At 39.5% G+C, this 18635-nt stretch overlaps 2 non-coding genes and 1 pseudogene across 2 annotated transcripts; all 3 read left to right on the forward strand.

The window, feature by feature from the left end:
- Window positions 1-3389: 3389 nt before the first annotated feature.
- Window positions 3390-5386, forward strand: LOC122320645. The gene has a single exon (XR_006245756.1). It is a non-coding gene; the product is annotated as a small subunit ribosomal RNA (ribosomal RNA).
- A 599-nt stretch (window positions 5387-5985) lies between these two features.
- LOC122320654 lies at window positions 5986-6165 on the forward strand. Its single transcript, XR_006245762.1, has one exon. It is a non-coding gene; the product is annotated as a 5.8S ribosomal RNA (ribosomal RNA).
- Window positions 6166-6601: 436 nt separating this feature from the next.
- Window positions 6602-15940, forward strand: LOC122320649 (annotated as a pseudogene).
- The last annotated feature ends 2695 nt before the right edge of the window (window positions 15941-18635 follow it).

The following is an 18635-nucleotide window of genomic DNA, read 5'->3' on the forward strand; positions in this document are numbered from 1 at the left end:
AAAGTAAAAGAAACAAAGTAATGTTTGAGATTAACTATGAATCCACTTTTACGGTAGCCAAATGTCCCGTCATATTATTAGTGACGCATATAAGATCATGTCAAAGTAAAAGAAACAAAGTAATGTTTGAGATAACTATATATAAACCTCTTTACGGTAACCAAGAGTCTCGTCACATTAATAATAATAGTTAATGAATGTATAGCCATATAGATGATTGGTGACCGGTAATGAATAAAAAAAAAACCTATATTTAATATATCTATAAATAATACATATTATTTGCGGAATCGTTCATATAATATTATACTATGATATAATATTATTAAAATAGGTAATTAATTTATTATTACGATATAAGTCACCCTGACTAACAAAAGATTTTTTAAAATACACAATTGAATGGCGGGAGTAACTGTAACTTTTAAAGTGTAGTTCAATGCCTTGTTAATCAATTAGTAATGTTCATCAATAAATTAATCAAATTCCTACTGTCCCGAAGAATTGCTACTGGGATAAAATTAAATTAAACCAACGCGGCTGGTGCTCACACTAAACACTTTTTTTCCATTAAAAATCATTATAGGTAGGCAAGGCAGTTTTGCCGATCAAAGTATTCTTCAAAATATATGAAATTATGATATCCGATATATATATATATATATATATGATATCAATAATATAAATAAATTTACCATATACATATGAAAATCAGTATGAATATCAATTATATGAAGAAATATATATCATATGTATATAAAAAAGTATGAAATATACCTATAAACCTACCTATAAGTGGTTGCCGACTCAAGTATTGTTTAAAACATATGATATGCATATGATTTTGTCAATAATATTAATAAATTAATCATATACATATGAAAATCAGCATAAATATCAATTATATTAAGAAATATATCATATGTATATAAAAAAGTATGAAATATACCTATAAACTCTTAAGTAAATTAAGAAAAAGCCACAGTGTGGGCTCATCTAGTACTGAAAACACCCGATATCTAGATAGGGTGTTCAAAAACTATTATAGGTAGGCAGTGGTTGCCGACCCAAGTATTGTTCAAAACATATGATATGCATATGATTTTGTCAATAATATTAATAAATTAACCATATACATATGAAAATCAGCATAAATATCAATTATATTAAGAAATATAACATATGTATATAAAAAAGTATGAAATATACCTATAAACTCTTAAGTAAATTGAGAAAAAGCCACAGTGTGGGCTCATCTAGTACTGAAAACACCCGATATCTAGATAGGGTGTTCAAAAACTATTATAGGTAGGCAGTGGTTGCCGACCCAAGTATTGTTCAAAACATATGATATGCATATGATTTTGTCAATAATATTAATAAATTAACCATATACATATGAAAATCAACATAAATATCAATTATATTAAGAAATATATCATATGTATATAAAAAAGTATGAAATATACCTATAAACTCTTAAGTAAATTAAGAGAAAGCCACAGTGTGGGCTCATCTAGTACAGAAAACACCCGATATCTAGATAGGGTGTTCAAAAACTATTATAGGTAGGCAGTGGTTGCCGACCCAAGTATTGTTCAAAACATATGATATGCATATGATTTTGTCAATAATATTAATAAATTAACCATATACATATGAAAATCAACATAAATATCAATTATATTAAGAAATATATCATATGTATATAAAAAAGTATGAAATATACCTATAAACTCTTAAGTAAATTAAGAGAAAGCCACAGTGTGGGCTCATCTAGTACAGAAAACACCCGATATCTAGATAGGGTGTTCAAAAACTATTATAGGTAGGCAGTGGTTGCCGACCCAAGTATTGTTCAAAACATATGATATGCATATGATTTTGTCAATAATATTAATAAATTAACCATATACATATGAAAATCAGCATAAATATCAATTATATTAAGAAATATATCATATGTATATAAAAAAGTATGAAATATACCTATAAACTCTTAAGTAAATTAAGAGAAAGCCACAGTGTGGGCTCATCTAGTACAGAAAACACCCGATATCTAGATAGGGTGTTCAAAAACTATTATAGGTAGGCAGTGGTTGCCGACCCAAGTATTGTTCAAAACATATGTATGCATATGATTTTAATAATATAAATAAATTTAAATAAAAAAAAAAAAAAAAAAAATAAAAAAAAAAAAAAAAAAAAAAAAAAAAAAAAAAAAAAAAAAAAAAAAAAAAAAAAAAAAAAAAAAAAAAAAAAAAAAAAAAAAAAAAAAAAAAATTGTTCAAAACATATGATATGCATATGATTTTGTCAATAATATAAATAAATTTACCATATACATATGAAAATCAGCATAAATATAAATTATATGAAGAAGTAATTCATATGTATATAAAAAGTACTGAATTCAATATTCTCTTAAGTTATTATAGGAGAATAACTGTAGGGTGGGTGGCAAGCCCAATTGAAAATGCCCGATTTCAAGACATCGATGCAAAAAACTACTATAGGATGGTCAGTGGATGTCCATCTAGAATTGATATAAATCTATGTATATAATATGATTTAGTCAATGTTGACAATATATATTATAATATTATCCGTATAAATTTGTTTCTTTATTCTTTTTGAATACGAGACTTGGCTGAGCGGACTAATATTATTAAAACTCAAGATAATAACGTTGAAACGTGCGCCAAGGTTATATATGTATATATATAATAACAATTGGTTTCCAATTATTATCGTTAATTTTTGGTGGCAGGCTAATATAATGTATATTAAATTAGTACCTGCCTTAAAATCGGACGCACTATATCGTTTGCCGGTATAGTGAGTTCAAATAAAATAATAATATTTTTTAATAATATTATTATTAAATAAATACTTATTTTTCATATGCGCTCGGTTTTATATTATATATCATTCGAGAGTTATATGGAAAAATGTTAAATTTTAAATTTAACATCAAAATACAAATGATTTAATTCAATATTTATATTGATTAAACAAAAATTGCAAATGTGTGGATACATAAATAATTATGTATGTTGAAATAAAATGATATTTTAGAATAAAATATTGTACATATAATAAAATTATAGTAGCAAATATATATTAAATAAAAATTATGTTATAAAATTATACATACATACGTATATTTATATATATGATGTAATGAATAATTCTTATAACATCTAAAACTTGTTATATTAGTGGCGAAACAAGTATAAAACAAAACATAAAAGAAGGATTACGAATGCTATACAAGTTTTGGCCGTAATCAAATTCAAAAAATAGAATATTAAAATAATAGATCTATAATATTTATATTGCATTATTTCTATTCGAAAATATGAATGAAATATGTAAAGAAAAACATTATTCTGGTTGATCCTGCCAGTAGTTATATGCTTGTCTCAAAGATTAAGCCATGCATGTCTAAGTACACACGAATTAAAAGTGAAACCGCAAAAGGCTCATTATATCAGTTATGGTTCCTTAGATCGTTAACAGTTACTTGGATAACTGTGGTAATTCTAGAGCTAATACATGCAATTAAAACATGAACCTTTATGGGACATGTGCTTTTATTAGGCTAAAACCAAGCGATCGCAAGATCGTTATATTGGTTGAACTCTAGATAACATGCAGATCGTATGGTCATGTACCGACGACAGATCTTTCAAATGTCTGCCCTATCAACTTTTGATGGTAGTATCTAGGACTACCATGGTTGCAACGGGTAACGGGGAATCAGGGTTCGATTCCGGAGAGGGAGCCTGAGAAACGGCTACCACATCTAAGGAAGGCAGCAGGCGCGTAAATTACCCACTCCCAGCTCGGGGAGGTAGTGACGAAAAATAACAATACAGGACTCATATCCGAGGCCCTGTAATTGGAATGAGTACACTTTAAATCCTTTAACAAGGACCAATTGGAGGGCAAGTCTGGTGCCAGCAGCCGCGGTAATTCCAGCTCCAATAGCGTATATTAAAGTTGTTGCGGTTAAAACGTTCGTAGTTGAACTTGTGCTTCATACGGGTAGTACAACTTACATTTGTGGTTAGTACTATACCTTTATGTATGTAAGCGTATTACCGGTGGAGTTCTTATATGTGATTAAGTACTTGTATTTTTTCATATGTTCCTCCTATTTAAAAACCTGCATTAGTGCTCTTAAACGAGTGTTATTGTGGGCCGGTACAATTACTTTGAACAAATTAGAGTGCTTAAAGCAGGCTTCAAATGCCTGAATATTCTGTGCATGGGATAATGAAATAAGACCTCTGTTCTGCTTTCATTGGTTTTCAGATCAAGAGGTAATGATTAATAGAAGCAGTTTGGGGGCATTAGTATTACGACGCGAGAGGTGAAATTCTTGGACCGTCGTAAGACTAACTTAAGCGAAAGCATTTGCCAAAGATGTTTTCATTAATCAAGAACGAAAGTTAGAGGTTCGAAGGCGATCAGATACCGCCCTAGTTCTAACCATAAACGATGCCAGCTAGCAATTGGGTGTAGCTACTTTTATGGCTCTCTCAGTCGCTTCCCGGGAAACCAAAGCTTTTGGGCTCCGGGGGAAGTATGGTTGCAAAGCTGAAACTTAAAGGAATTGACGGAAGGGCACCACCAGGAGTGGAGCCTGCGGCTTAATTTGACTCAACACGGGAAAACTTACCAGGTCCGAACATAAGTGTGTAAGACAGATTGATAGCTCTTTCTCGAATCTATGGGTGGTGGTGCATGGCCGTTCTTAGTTCGTGGAGTGATTTGTCTGGTTAATTCCGATAACGAACGAGACTCAAATATATTAAATAGATATCTTCAGGATTATGGTGTTGAAGCTTATATAGCCTTCATTCATGGTGGGCAGTAAAATGTTTATTGTGTTTGAATGTGTTTATGTAAGTGGAGCCGTACCTGTTGGTTTGTCCCATTATAAGGACACTAGCTTCTTAAATGGACAAATTGCGTCTAGCAATAATGAGATTGAGCAATAACAGGTCTGTGATGCCCTTAGATGTCCTGGGCTGCACGCGCGCTACAATGAAAGTATCAACGTGTATTTCCTAGACCGAGAGGTCCGGGTAAACCGCTGAACCACTTTCATGCTTGGGATTGTGAACTGAAACTGTTCACATGAACTTGGAATTCCCAGTAAGTGTGAGTCATTAACTCGCATTGATTACGTCCCTGCCCTTTGTACACACCGCCCGTCGCTACTACCGATTGAATTATTTAGTGAGGTCTCCGGACGTGATCACTGTGACGCCTTGCGTGTTACGGTTGTTTCGCAAAAGTTGACCGAACTTGATTATTTAGAGGAAGTAAAAGTCGTAACAAGGTTTCCGTAGGTGAACCTGCGGAAGGATCATTATTGTATATAATATCTTTACCGTAAACAACAATAACTTGTTTTAATTATAAAATATATTTTTATAATATAACAAGATAAAATTGCCAAACAATTATATATTTATAAAAAAAAGAAGTTCAATGAAAATTTGGATTAAATTTTTTTATAAATAAAATCAAGCAAACAAGAATAATAATCAAGCAAATTAAATTGTATTATAATATATTCACAAATTTATGTTTATATATTATAATATGAAACTTGCGTGTATATGGACCATAATATACACGCGTTGCGAATATGTATTGTTCATCATAGTTATGGGCATACATTGGCTAATGCAACAACCTAAAATGTTGAATGTTGTACCTGGTTTACTTCAGGTTAATGTTTTATATAAAAAACGCAATATTATATCACATTAAAATTATATGAAATTGTAAATTATCCAAGTAATAAATGGTATAATATTGTTTATATAAAACTAAGACATTTCGCAGCATTTCGTTTTAGGTATAAAAAAAGATTTATTGAAGGAATTGATATATGCCAGTAAAATGGTGTATTTTTAATTTCTTTCAATAAATTCATATTTGACAAATTGAAATAATAAATATAAAAACTCTAAGCGGTGGATCACTCGGCTCATGGGTCGATGAAGAACGCAGCAAACTGTGCGTCATCGTGTGAACTGCAGGACACATGAACATCGACATTTTGAACGCATATCGCAGTCCATGCTGTTATGGTACTTTAATTAATTTTTTAGTGCTGCTTGGACTACATATGGTTGAGGGTTGTAAGACTATGCTAATTAAGTTGTTTAGAAATTTGGTAATCAAATTTCTAAGCATATGGTATATTATTGGATAAAAATTTTAATTAAATATAATTATTATTTTTATTCATAATATTAAAATATCTATGGAAAACATTATCTCACATTATAAATAATTTGATTGTGAAAAACGAAGAAAAATATTTTCATTTTCAATCATATAATACTGAGGAATGTCTAGCATAAAAAATGTTTGAAATATTTTTCATCTAGAATTGTCTCTTATTAATGATTTAGTAAAATTGAAATCTTTTGTAAATGTTATTGTTCTTCGTTAAATTCGTTTAAAACTCATAACTAAATTAAAACTAATTAACGAAAAAATTTTTATACGAATTCATTAAATGTTTCTCCATTATATAAATGTAAAGAATATATTGAAAAAAAAATGTTATATACAACCTCAACTCATATGGGACTACCCCCTGAATTTAAGCATATTAATTAGGGGAGGAAAAGAAACTAACTAGGATTTTCTTAGTAGCGGCGAGCGAAAAGAAATCAGTTCAGCACTAAGTCACTTTGTCTATATGGCAAATGTGAGATGCAGTGTATGGAGCGTCAATATTCTAGTATGAGAAATTAACGATTTAAGTCCTTCTTAAATGAGGCCATTTACCCATAGAGGGTGCCAGGCCCGTATAACGTTAATGATTACTAGATGATGTTTCCAAAGAGTCGTGTTGCTTGATAGTGCAGCACTAAGTGGGTGGTAAACTCCATCTAAAACTAAATATAACCATGAGACCGATAGTAAACAAGTACCGTGAGGGAAAGTTGAAAAGAACTCTGAATAGAGAGTTAAATAGTACGTGAAACTGCTTAGAGGTTAAGCCCGATGAACCTGAATATCCATTATGGAAAATTCATCATTAAAATTGTAATATTTAAACAATATTATGATAATAGTGTGCATTTTTTCCATATAAGGACATTGTAATCTATTAGCATACAAAATTTATCATAAAATATGGCTTATAGTTTATTTAAATTAAAATGCTTGCGTTTTAACACAAAATAAATGTCATTAATTTGATAAAGTGCTGATAGATTTATATGATTACAGTGCGTTAATTTTTCGGAATTATATAATGGCATAATTATCAATGATTTTTGTGTTTATTATATGCACTTGTATGATTAACAATGCGAAAGATTCAGGATACCTTCGGGACCCGTCTTGAAACACGGACCAAGGAGTCTAACATATGTGCAAGTTATTGGGATATAAACCTAATAGCGTAATTAACTTGACTAATAATGGGATTAGTTTTTTAACTATTTATAGTTAATTAACACAATCCCGGGGCGTTCTATATAGTTATGTATAATGATATTTATATTATTTATGCCTCTAACTGGAACGTACCTTGAGCATATATGCTGTGACCCGAAAGATGGTGAACTATACTTGATCAGGTTGAAGTCAGGGGAAACCCTGATGGAAGACCGAAACAGTTCTGACGTGCAAATCGATTGTCAGAATTGAGTATAGGGGCGAAAGACCAATCGAACCATCTAGTAGCTGGTTCCTTCCGAAGTTTCCCTCAGGATAGCTGGTGCATTTTAATATTATATAAAATAATCTTATCTGGTAAAGCGAATGATTAGAGGCCTTAGGGTCGAAACGATCTTAACCTATTCTCAAACTTTAAATGGGTAAGAACCTTAACTTTCTTGATATGAAGTTTAAGGTTATGATATAATGTGCCCAGTGGGCCACTTTTGGTAAGCAGAACTGGCGCTGTGGGATGAACCAAACGTAATGTTACGGTGCCCAAATTAACAACTCATGCAGATACCATGAAAGGCGTTGGTTGCTTAAAACAGCAGGACGGTGATCATGGAAGTCGAAATCCGCTAAGGAGTGTGTAACAACTCACCTGCCGAAGCAACTAGCCCTTAAAATGGATGGCGCTTAAGTTGTATACCTATACATTACCGCTAAAGTAGATGATTTATATTACTTGTAATATAAATTTTGAAACTTTAGTGAGTAGGAAGGTACAATGGTATGCGTAGAAGTGTTTGGCGTAAGCCTGCATGGAGCTGCCATTGGTACAGATCTTGGTGGTAGTAGCAAATAATCGAATGAGACCTTGGAGGACTGAAGTGGAGAAGGGTTTCGTGTGAACAGTGGTTGATCACGAGTTAGTCGGTCCTAAGTTCAAGGCGAAAGCCGAAAATTTTCAAGTAAAAAACTAATGACTAAATAAATATATATACAAGCCAAAAATAATATACTTGAATAATTTTGAACGAAAGGGAATACGGTTCCAATTCCGTAACCTGTTGAGTATCCGTTTGTTATTAAATATGGGCCTCGTGCTCATCCTGGCAACAGGAACGACCATAAAGAAGCCGTCGAGAGATATCGGAAGAGTTTTCTTTTCTGTTTTATAGCCGTACTACCATGGAAGTCTTTCGCAGAGAGATATGGTAGATGGGCTAGAAGAGCATGACATATACTGTTGTGTCGATATTTTCTCCTCGGACCTTGAAAATTTATGGTGGGGACACGCAAACTTCTCAACAGGCCGTACCAATATCCGCAGCTGGTCTCCAAGGTGAAGAGTCTCTAGTCGATAGAATAATGTAGGTAAGGGAAGTCGGCAAATTAGATCCGTAACTTCGGGATAAGGATTGGCTCTGAAGATTGAGATAGTCGGGCTTGATTGGGAAACAATAACATGGTTTATGTGCTCGTTCTGGGTAAATAGAGTGTCTATCATTTATGGTGGTTACTTGTTCCCCGGATAGTTTAGTTACGTAGCCAATTGTGGAACTTTCTTGCTAAAATTTTTAAGAATACTAATTGGCTCAAACCGATTAGTTCTTATTAATTATAACGATTATCAATTAACAATCAATTCAGAACTGGCACGGACTTGGGGAATCCGACTGTCTAATTAAAACAAAGCATTGTGATGGCCCTAGCGGGTGTTGACACAATGTGATTTCTGCCCAGTGCTCTGAATGTCAAAGTGAAGAAATTCAAGTAAGCGCGGGTCAACGGCGGGAGTAACTATGACTCTCTTAAGGTAGCCAAATGCCTCGTCATCTAATTAGTGACGCGCATGAATGGATTAACGACGGACGTGTGTTTTCGACGTGCTCCATTAACTTGTGAATAACTTTTGATTCCGTGCGAATTAATTGCTAATTTTTAGCTTAAAATTCGCGGATTCGCCTAGCGATTAAAATCGTGTAATTTTCCGGTCGGAAAAGTGCGGTTTTCCTCGCGAAAACATCGTGTGAAAGTTTGCAAACAACAGCACGTGTTGGAAATTTTCCGCTGCAGCTTGTGTGTGTGGGTGAGTAGAGCACAGCTTATTCTCCCCTACTCCCAATGGAGGGCGCGCTCTCTGAGAGCGAGCTGTCGGCGAGCAGTCGGGCCAGCAGTCGGCCCAGTAGTGCTGCGAGTACGGCGAGGCGTCGGCGCGGAAAGAGAGGGAAGGCGACGACGAGCGCGGTGCCGAAACCGACGCAGCCGAAGCTGTTGGCGCTTGACGTCAACGAGCCTCTGCCGGCGCCGGTAGGTGTGTTGGAGGAGAGCCCATTCTCCTCTCTCGAGGTGGCGTTGGCCTCAGCCTCTGCCGCTGCCGCTGGCGTCGCTGCCCTTTCCGCTGCTTCCCCCGCTGCCGCCTCCGCTGCTGCTCCCGCTGCTTCCCCTGCTGCTGCTCCCGCTGCTTCCCCTGCTGCTGCCCCCGCTGCTGCCCCTGCCGCTGCCCCCGCTGCTGCCCCCGCTGTCGCCAGGGATTCTGGTGGAGCCGCAGCTGCCCCCCTGTCCCCGTCTCCCCTCCCGTCGTCGCGTCCGTCCATGGTACGGTGGCCGAGCTGGCCAAGATCAAGGACGGATTCTTGGAAGAGGTTGTTGCGTCGAATTTATCGACCAAGCAGGCCTGCGCCATGATGCGGTGCCTGAACAGGTATGAGGGCCTGGTGCTTGCGCTCTCGGCGCGGAATGCAGCCTTGGAGGCTCTCCGCGACCAGCAGCGAATGCCGCCGCCGCCGCCCCCGAAGTCCGTCATGGCGCAGGCTGTGGTCCCCATGCCACCTGCTGGGTATGCAGCCGCATATCCCAGCCTGCCAGCGCCTCAAGCTGCTCCGGTGCCTGCCCCGCGGAAGCCACGCGAGACGTGGTCCGCCGTTGTGGTGAGCAAGGACCCGACAGTGAGCGGAAAAGAGGTTGCAGAAAAGGTGCGCAGGGAGATCGCCCCTTCGCTTGGCGTACGTCTGCATGAGGTGAGAGGGCTTGCGCGTGGCGGTGCCATCATCCGCACCCCTCATCAGGCGAAATTCGCAAGGTTGTCGCAAACAAGAAGTTTGCAGAAGTTGGCCTGGAGATCAAGCAGAGCCCGGCGCAGCGACCCAAGGTGGTCGTTAGCAACGTCGACACTGCGACGAAGCCAGCTGACTTTATGAAGGACCTCTACAGGAACAACTTCGCGGAAGTAATGGATGTGGCCTCCTTTGAAAAGGCGGTACATCTCGAGAAGCCATGGTCTGCGGCTGACGGCGCCACAGTCAATGTGACGCTCGATGTCAACGCCGTGGCCCTTGAGGTGCTGGATGGTGCAAAGGCGTACATCGGCTGGTTCGCGTATAACTGCCGAGCCTTGGTGCGCACGTACGCCTGCCACAGGTGCGTCGGATTCGACCACAAGGTCGCCCAGTGCCGGTACAAGGAGAACGTGTGCCGCCAGTGCGGACAGAACGGCCACAGTGCGCGGAGTTGCACGAACCCGGTGGACTGCCGGAACTGCCGCTTCAAGGGGTATGCCTCGGGACACAATATGTTGTCCCCAAGCTGCCCAGTGTATGCGGCTGTGCTGGCGAGGGTGAATGCTAGACACTAATGTTTAGCATCATCCAGGCAAACTGTGGCCGAGGCCGAGCTGCGACGGTCGAGCTCGGAGTCCGATTGAGGGAATCAGGATTTCTGTTCGCACTTTTGCAGGAGCCATATCCAGACGTCGGGAGGATGGATGTGCTGCCTGAAGGAATGAGGATCTTCGCCGATCGGCGAGGGAAGGCAGCCATCCTAGTGGATCACCAGGATGTCATCTGTATGCCAGTGGAGCCCCTCACCACCGACCACGGCGTATGCGTGAGCGTTAAAGGGAGTTTTGGCTCAATCTTCCTTTGCTCCGTATATTGCCAATTCGACGCCGACCTAGACCCGTATCTCAGATACATGGATGCGGTCCTGCTGCAGGCCAGCAGAACGCCGTGCATCATGGGACTTGATGCGAATGCAGTATCCCCCATGTGGTTTAGCAAACTCTCTCGGCAGACCGAGGGGCAAGCTAACCGCACCCGGGGTGAACTGCTGTCTGAGTGGATGCTGGAGAAAGGAGTCGTCGCTCTTAACCAGCACAGTGAGGTGTTCACGTTCGATAGCGGCAGAGCCCGCAGTGATATCGACGTGACGATCGCCAACGAAGCAGCATCTATGTGGGCCACATATGAGTGGAGAGTGGGCGAGTGGGAGTTAAGTGATCACAACAGGATTACTGTTGTTGCCACACCAACTACCACGCGCGCAGTTGAGAGCATAGCTCCTGTGCCGTCCTGGAACTTCTCCACTGCTCGCTGGCGATTGTTCGAAGAGGAATTGGTGAGCCGGGCAGCCGGACTTTCGGAAGACTTCTCTGAATCGCCGTTGGACCAGCAAGTTTCTGCCCTGCGGCAAGTGGTGCACGAGGCGTGCGACCTTGCGCTGGGTAGGAAGACGCCGAGATCGCCTAGGAGGAGAGCACGTTGGTGGACCGCCGACCTCAGCTCTGCGCGCCGCGAAGTCAGAAGACTTCGGCGCAGGCTCCAGGACGCCCGCCGACGGGGCGACGTCGAAAGGACTGAGCTGCTTGTGGTCGAACTGAGGATCGCCTCAGCCGGCTACAAAAAGCTCATTCTGAAGGCGAAGGAGGACAGCTGGAGAAACTTCGTGGGAGAGAACGCAGACGATCCATGGGGGCGCGTCTACAAGATTTGCCGCGGTCGTAACAAACGCTCGGAGATTGGGTGTCTTCGCGTAAACGGCGAGCTGGTCACCGATTGGGGTGACTGTGCGCGAGTGCTCCTCCGTAACTTTTTCCCAGTTGCGGAGTCAGATGCACCGATTGCCTACGCGGAGACAGTCCCACCGGCGCTCGATGAATTCGAGGTTGACGCTTGTGTCGCCAGGTTGAAGAGCAGACGCTCGCCTGGCATGGACGGCATCAACGGCACGATCTGCAAGGCGGTCTGGCGCGCCATACCTCAATACCTCACGAGGCTATTTTCCCGGTGTATCCGGTCGGGGTACTTTCCCAGCGAGTGGAAGTGTCCACGCGTAGTGGCGCTACTCAAGGGACCCGACAAGGACAAGTGCGAGCCATCCTCGTACAGGGGAATCTGTCTGCTGCCCGTTTTCGGCAAGGTGCTTGAGGGAATCATGGTGAATCGCGTTAGAGAAGTTCTTCCGGAAGGCTGCAGATGGCAGTTTGGATTTCGCCGAGGACGATGTGTGGAGGAAGGTTGGAGACACGTAAAGAGCAGTGTCGCCGCCAGCACGGCGCGATACGTGCTTGGACTTTTCGTGGACTTCAAAGGAGCTTTCGACAACGTCGAATGGTGCGCTGCACTGCGCCGATTGGCCGAGTTGGGATGCCGGGAAATGAGCTTGTGGCGAAGCTTCTTCTCCGGCCGAAGAGCAGTGATCCGAAGCAGTGTTGGTACCGTGGACGTACCAGTCACTAGAGGTTGCCCGCAGGGGTCAATCAGTGGCCCATTTATTTGGGATCTACTGATGGATGTACTGCTACAGCGCCTTGAGCCGTACTGCGCACTCAGCGCGTACGCGGATGACCTGCTTCTTCTCATCGAGGGAAACTCCCGACTCGCGCTTGAAGAAAAAGGAGCGCAACTAATGTCCATTGTTGAAACGTGGGGAGCAGAAATTGGTGTAACCGTTTCCACCAGCAAGACGGTGGTTATGCTGCTGAAGGGCAACATGGCGCGTACGCCATTGGTAAGATTTGCGGGAGCAAGCTTGCCGTATGTCCGCAGCTGCCGGTACCTTGGCATCAAAGTCAGTGAGCGCATGAGCTTCATGGTGCACATCACCTCGCTCAGAATGCGGATCACGGGAGTTGTTGGAGCATTGGCGCGTGTGCTTCGAGCCGACTGGGGCCTCAGTCCTCGAGCCAAGCGGACCATATATGCCGGACTCTTAGCACCCTGTGTGCTCTTTGGTGCCTCGGTATGGTATGTCAGTACGACGAGGCAAATAGTGGCCAGGAGGCGACTTATTGCCTGCCAAAGGCTGATCCTACTAGGAAGTCTTCCGGTATGCCGAACAGTGTCTTCCCTGGCACTGCAGGTTCTTGCTGGAGCTCCCCCGCTTGACTTAGCAGCAATGAAAATTGCTGTTAAGTTCAAGCTGAAGCGTGGATACCCGTTGGAGGAATACGACTGGCTCTACGGCGAAGACCTTTCAGGTCTAAGCTGGAAGCAGAGAATGGAGCGGATTGACGAGTGTCTATTGCGTGATTGGCAGGACAGATGGGATGATGTGGACTCCCCAGGACGGGTGACCCACAATTTCATCCCCAATGTCAGCCTCGTCCATCGAAATCCCAATTTTGGGTTTTCGATGCGCATGGGATTCCTGCTTACAGGGCACGGGTCGTTGAACGCATTTCTGCATAGCAGAGCTCTTAGCGATACCGCCGCATGCTCATGTGGCGATCCTAACGAGGATTGGGAGCACATCCTTTGTGCTTGCCCCCACTATGCAGATTTGCGCGACCTCAATGGACTTGGTGTGCAGCGCGTTGGCGAAACCTGGACATTTGGACGGATTCTGGAGGACGAGGACAGGACTCGGAGGCTGAAGGAGTTTGCTGAGGAAGTTTTCACCAGGAGAGGGAGGAACTCATAGTTCCTTTTTTGCTCACGCCGTGTGGTTAGCGGAGAAGAATACTGCCACAGCCCACCATTGCTTGTCGTAGGAGGCGACTAATATGGCATGGGCACTCTATCCGGGCTTGTCGGAGCCAAAAGGGAGGGTCCACCGAACCCTGCATTTCGGTACCACGGGTTGAGCAGTGCCTTCCAAGGCTGCTCATTGAGGTCGGCCCCCTTGTGGGAGTATCGTGGTGGCTGTGGTTGATACCTATATCGCGGGTAGAACTTTCAAGTTCGACGAAGAGTTGCGTATATACGACTCGGGTGCTGTGACCCTAAGATCAGAAGAGATTTTAGATAGATCTCGCTCCTCAGCAAGGGGGAGTGTTTGCCCGACAAGCACACACTCGAATTGCTACCGGGATAGTTGCTACGTACATAGCTGTAGCTTCTATTTTGGGGCGTTGGTCTGGCGCTTAATCTAGACACATGCACTATATACATGGGTATATAAGAGTGTCGTGGCTGTACTCCCTTCAATGTGGAACACGCCACGTTAAATAAAACTCGGAGGGATCCGATCCACACCTGTCCCTATCTACTATCTAGCGAAACCACAGCCAAGGGAACGGGCTTGGAATAATTAGCGGGGAAAGAAGACCCTTTTGAGCTTGACTCTAATCTGGCAGTGTAAGGAGACATAAGAGGTGTAGAATAAGTGGGAGATATTAGGCTTCGGTTTGATATCGCCAATGAAATACCACTACTCTTATTGTTTCCTTACTTACTTGATTAAATGGAACGTGTATCATTTCCTAGCCATTATACGGATATATTTATTATATCTTATGGTATTGGGTTTTGATGCAAGCTTCTTGATCAAAGTATCACGAGTTTGTTATATAATCGCAAACAAATTCTTTAATAAAACGATGCATTTATGTATTTTTGATTTGAAAATTTGGTATAACTCCAATTACTCAGGTATGATCCAATTCAAGGACATTGCCAGGTAGGGAGTTTGACTGGGGCGGTACATCTCTCAAATAATAACGGAGGTGTCCCAAGGCCAGCTCAGTGCGGACAGAAACCACACATAGAGCAAAAGGGCAAATGCTGACTTGATCTCGGTGTTCAGTACACACAGGGACAGCAAAAGCTCGGCCTATCGATCCTTTTGGTTTAAAGAGTTTTTAACAAGAGGTGTCAGAAAAGTTACCATAGGGATAACTGGCTTGTGGCGGCCAAGCGTTCATAGCGACGTCGCTTTTTGATCCTTCGATGTCGGCTCTTCCTATCATTGTGAAGCAAAATTCACCAAGCGTTGGATTGTTCACCCATGCAAGGGAACGTGAGCTGGGTTTAGACCGTCGTGAGACAGGTTAGTTTTACCCTACTAATGACAAAACGTTGTTGCGACAGCATTCCTGCGTAGTACGAGAGGAACCGCAGGTACGGACCAATGGCACAATACTTGTTCGAGCGAACAGTGGTATGACGCTACGTCCGTTGGATTATGCCTGAACGCCTCTAAGGTCGTATCCGTGCTGGACTGCAATGATAAATAAGGGGCAATTTGCATTGTATGGCTTCTAAACCATTTAAAGTTTATAATTCATTTTATAAACGACAATGGATGTGATGCCAATGTAATTTGTAACATAGTAAATTGGGAGGATCTTCGATCACCTGATGCCGCGCTAGTTACATATAAAAACATTATTTAATACAATGACAAAGCCTAGAATCAATTGTAAACGACTTTTGTAACAGGCAAGGTGTTGTAAGTGGTTGAGCAGCTGCCATACTGCGATCCACTGAAGCTTATCCTTTGCTTGATGATTCGATATTTAATAAAATAACGAAATGGAAAGAATATTATAATTATTAAATTTATTTTGATAATTATAATTTTGGATTTTTGGGGAATCCAAAGAAAAAGGTAGCCAAAAAGTACTCGTCATATTATTAGTGACGCATATAAGATCATGTCAAAGTAAAAGAAACAAAGTAATGTTTGAGATTAACTATGAATCCACTTTTACGGTAGCCAAATGTCCCGTCATATTATTAGTGACGCATATAAGATAAGATCATGTCAAAGTAAAAGAAACAAAGTAATGTTTGAGATTAACTATGAATCCACTTTTACGGTAGCCAAATGTCCCGTCATATTATTAGTGACGCATATAAGATCATGTCAAAGTAAAAGAAACAAAGTAATGTTTGAGATTAACTATGAATCCACTTTTACCGTAGCCAAATGTTCCGTCATATTATTAGTGACGCATATAAGATCATGTCAAAGTAAAAGAAACAAAGTAATGTTTGAGATTAACTATGAATCCACTTTTACGGTAGCCAAATGTCCCGTCATATTATTAGTGACGCATATAAGATCATGTCAAAGTAAAAGAAACAAAGTAATGTTTGAGATTAACTATGAATCCACTTTTACCGTAGCCAAATGTTCCGTCATATTATTAGTGACGCATATAAGATCATGTCAAAGTAAAAGAAACAAAGTAATGTTTGAGATTAACTATGAATCCACTTTTACGGTAGCCAAATGTTCCGTCATATTATTAGTGACGCATATAAGATCATGTCAAAGTAAAAGAAACAAAGTAATGTTTGAGATTAACTATGAATCCACTTTTACGGTAGCCAAATGTCCCGTCATATTATTAGTGACGCATATAAGATCATGTCAAAGTAAAAGAAACAAAGTAATGTTTGAGATTAACTATGAATCCACTTTTACCGTAGCCAAATATTCCGTCATATTATTAGTGACGCATATAAGATCATGTCAAAGTAAAAGAAACAAAGTAATGTTTGAGATTAACTATGAATCCACTTTTACGGTAGCCAAATGTCCCGTCATATTATTAGTGACGCATATAAGATCATGTCAAAGTAAAAGAAACAAAGTAATGTTTGAGATAACTATATATAAACCTCTTTACGGTAACCAAGAGTCTCGTCACATTAATAATAATAGTTAATGAATGTATAGCCATATAGATGATTGGTGACCGGTAATGAATAAAAAAAAAAAACCTATATTTAATATATCTATAAATAATACATATTATTTGCGGAATCGTTCATATAATATTATACTATGATATAATATTATTAAAATAGGTAATTAATTTATTATTACGATATAAGTCACCCTGACTAACAAAAGATTTTTTAAAATACACAATTGAATGGCGGGAGTAACTGTAACTTTTAAAGTGTAGTTCAATGCCTTGTTAATCAATTAGTAATGTTCATCAATAAATTAATCAAATTCCTACTGTCCCGAAGAATTGCTACTGGGATAAAATTAAATTAAACCAACGCGGCTGGTGCTCACACTAAACACTTTTTTTCCATTAAAAATCATTATAGGTAGGCAAGGCAGTTTTGCCGATCAAAGTATTCTTCAAAATATATGAAATTATGATATCCGATATATATATATATATATATATGATATCAATAATATAAATAAATTTACCATATACATATGAAAATCAGTATGAATATCAATTATATGAAGAAATATATATCATATGTATATAAAAAAGTATGAAATATACCTATAAACCTACCTATAAGTGGTTGCCGACTCAAGTATTGTTTAAAACATATGATATGCATATGATTTTGTCAATAATATTAATAAATTAATCATATACATATGAAAATCAGCATAAATATCAATTATATTAAGAAATATATCATATGTATATAAAAAGTATGAAATATACCTATAAACTCTTAAGTAAATTAAGAGAAAGCCACAGTGTGGGCTCATCTAGTACTGAAAACACCCGATATCTAGATAGGGTGTTCAAAAACTATTATAGGTAGGCAGTGGTTGCCGACCCAAGTATTGTTCAAAACATATGATATGCATATGATTTTGTCAATAATATTAATAAATTAACCATATACATATGAAAATCAGCATAAATATCAATTATATTAAGAAATATAACATATGTATATAAAAAAGTATGAAATATACCTATAAACTCTTAAGTAAATTGAGAAAAAGCCACAGTGTGGGCTCATCTAGTACTGAAAACACCCGATATCTAGATAGGGTGTTCAAAAACTATTATAGGTAGGCAGTGGTTGCCGACCCAAGTATTGTTCAAAACATATGATATGCATATGATTTTGTCAATAATATTAATAAATTAACCATATACATATGAAAATCAACATAAATATCAATTATATTAAGAAATATATCATATGTATATAAAAAAGTATGAAATATACCTATAAACTCTTAAGTAAATTAAGAGAAAGCCACAGTGTGGGCTCATCTAGTACAGAAAACACCCGATATCTAGATAGGGTGTTTCAAAAACTTTTTTGGGGGGGAGGGGGTGGTCCCCCCCCAATTTTTTTTCAAAACAAAAAAAATCCAATGATTTTGTCAATAATATTAATAAATTAACCATATACATATGAAAATCAACATAAATATCAATTATATTAAGAAATATATCATATGTATATAATATGAAATATACC

This window comes from Drosophila ficusphila, unplaced genomic scaffold (assembly GCF_018152265.1).
Source record: "Drosophila ficusphila isolate 14025-0441.05 unplaced genomic scaffold, ASM1815226v1 contig_707, whole genome shotgun sequence".
Classification (NCBI taxonomy): Eukaryota; Metazoa; Arthropoda; class Insecta; order Diptera; family Drosophilidae; genus Drosophila; species Drosophila ficusphila.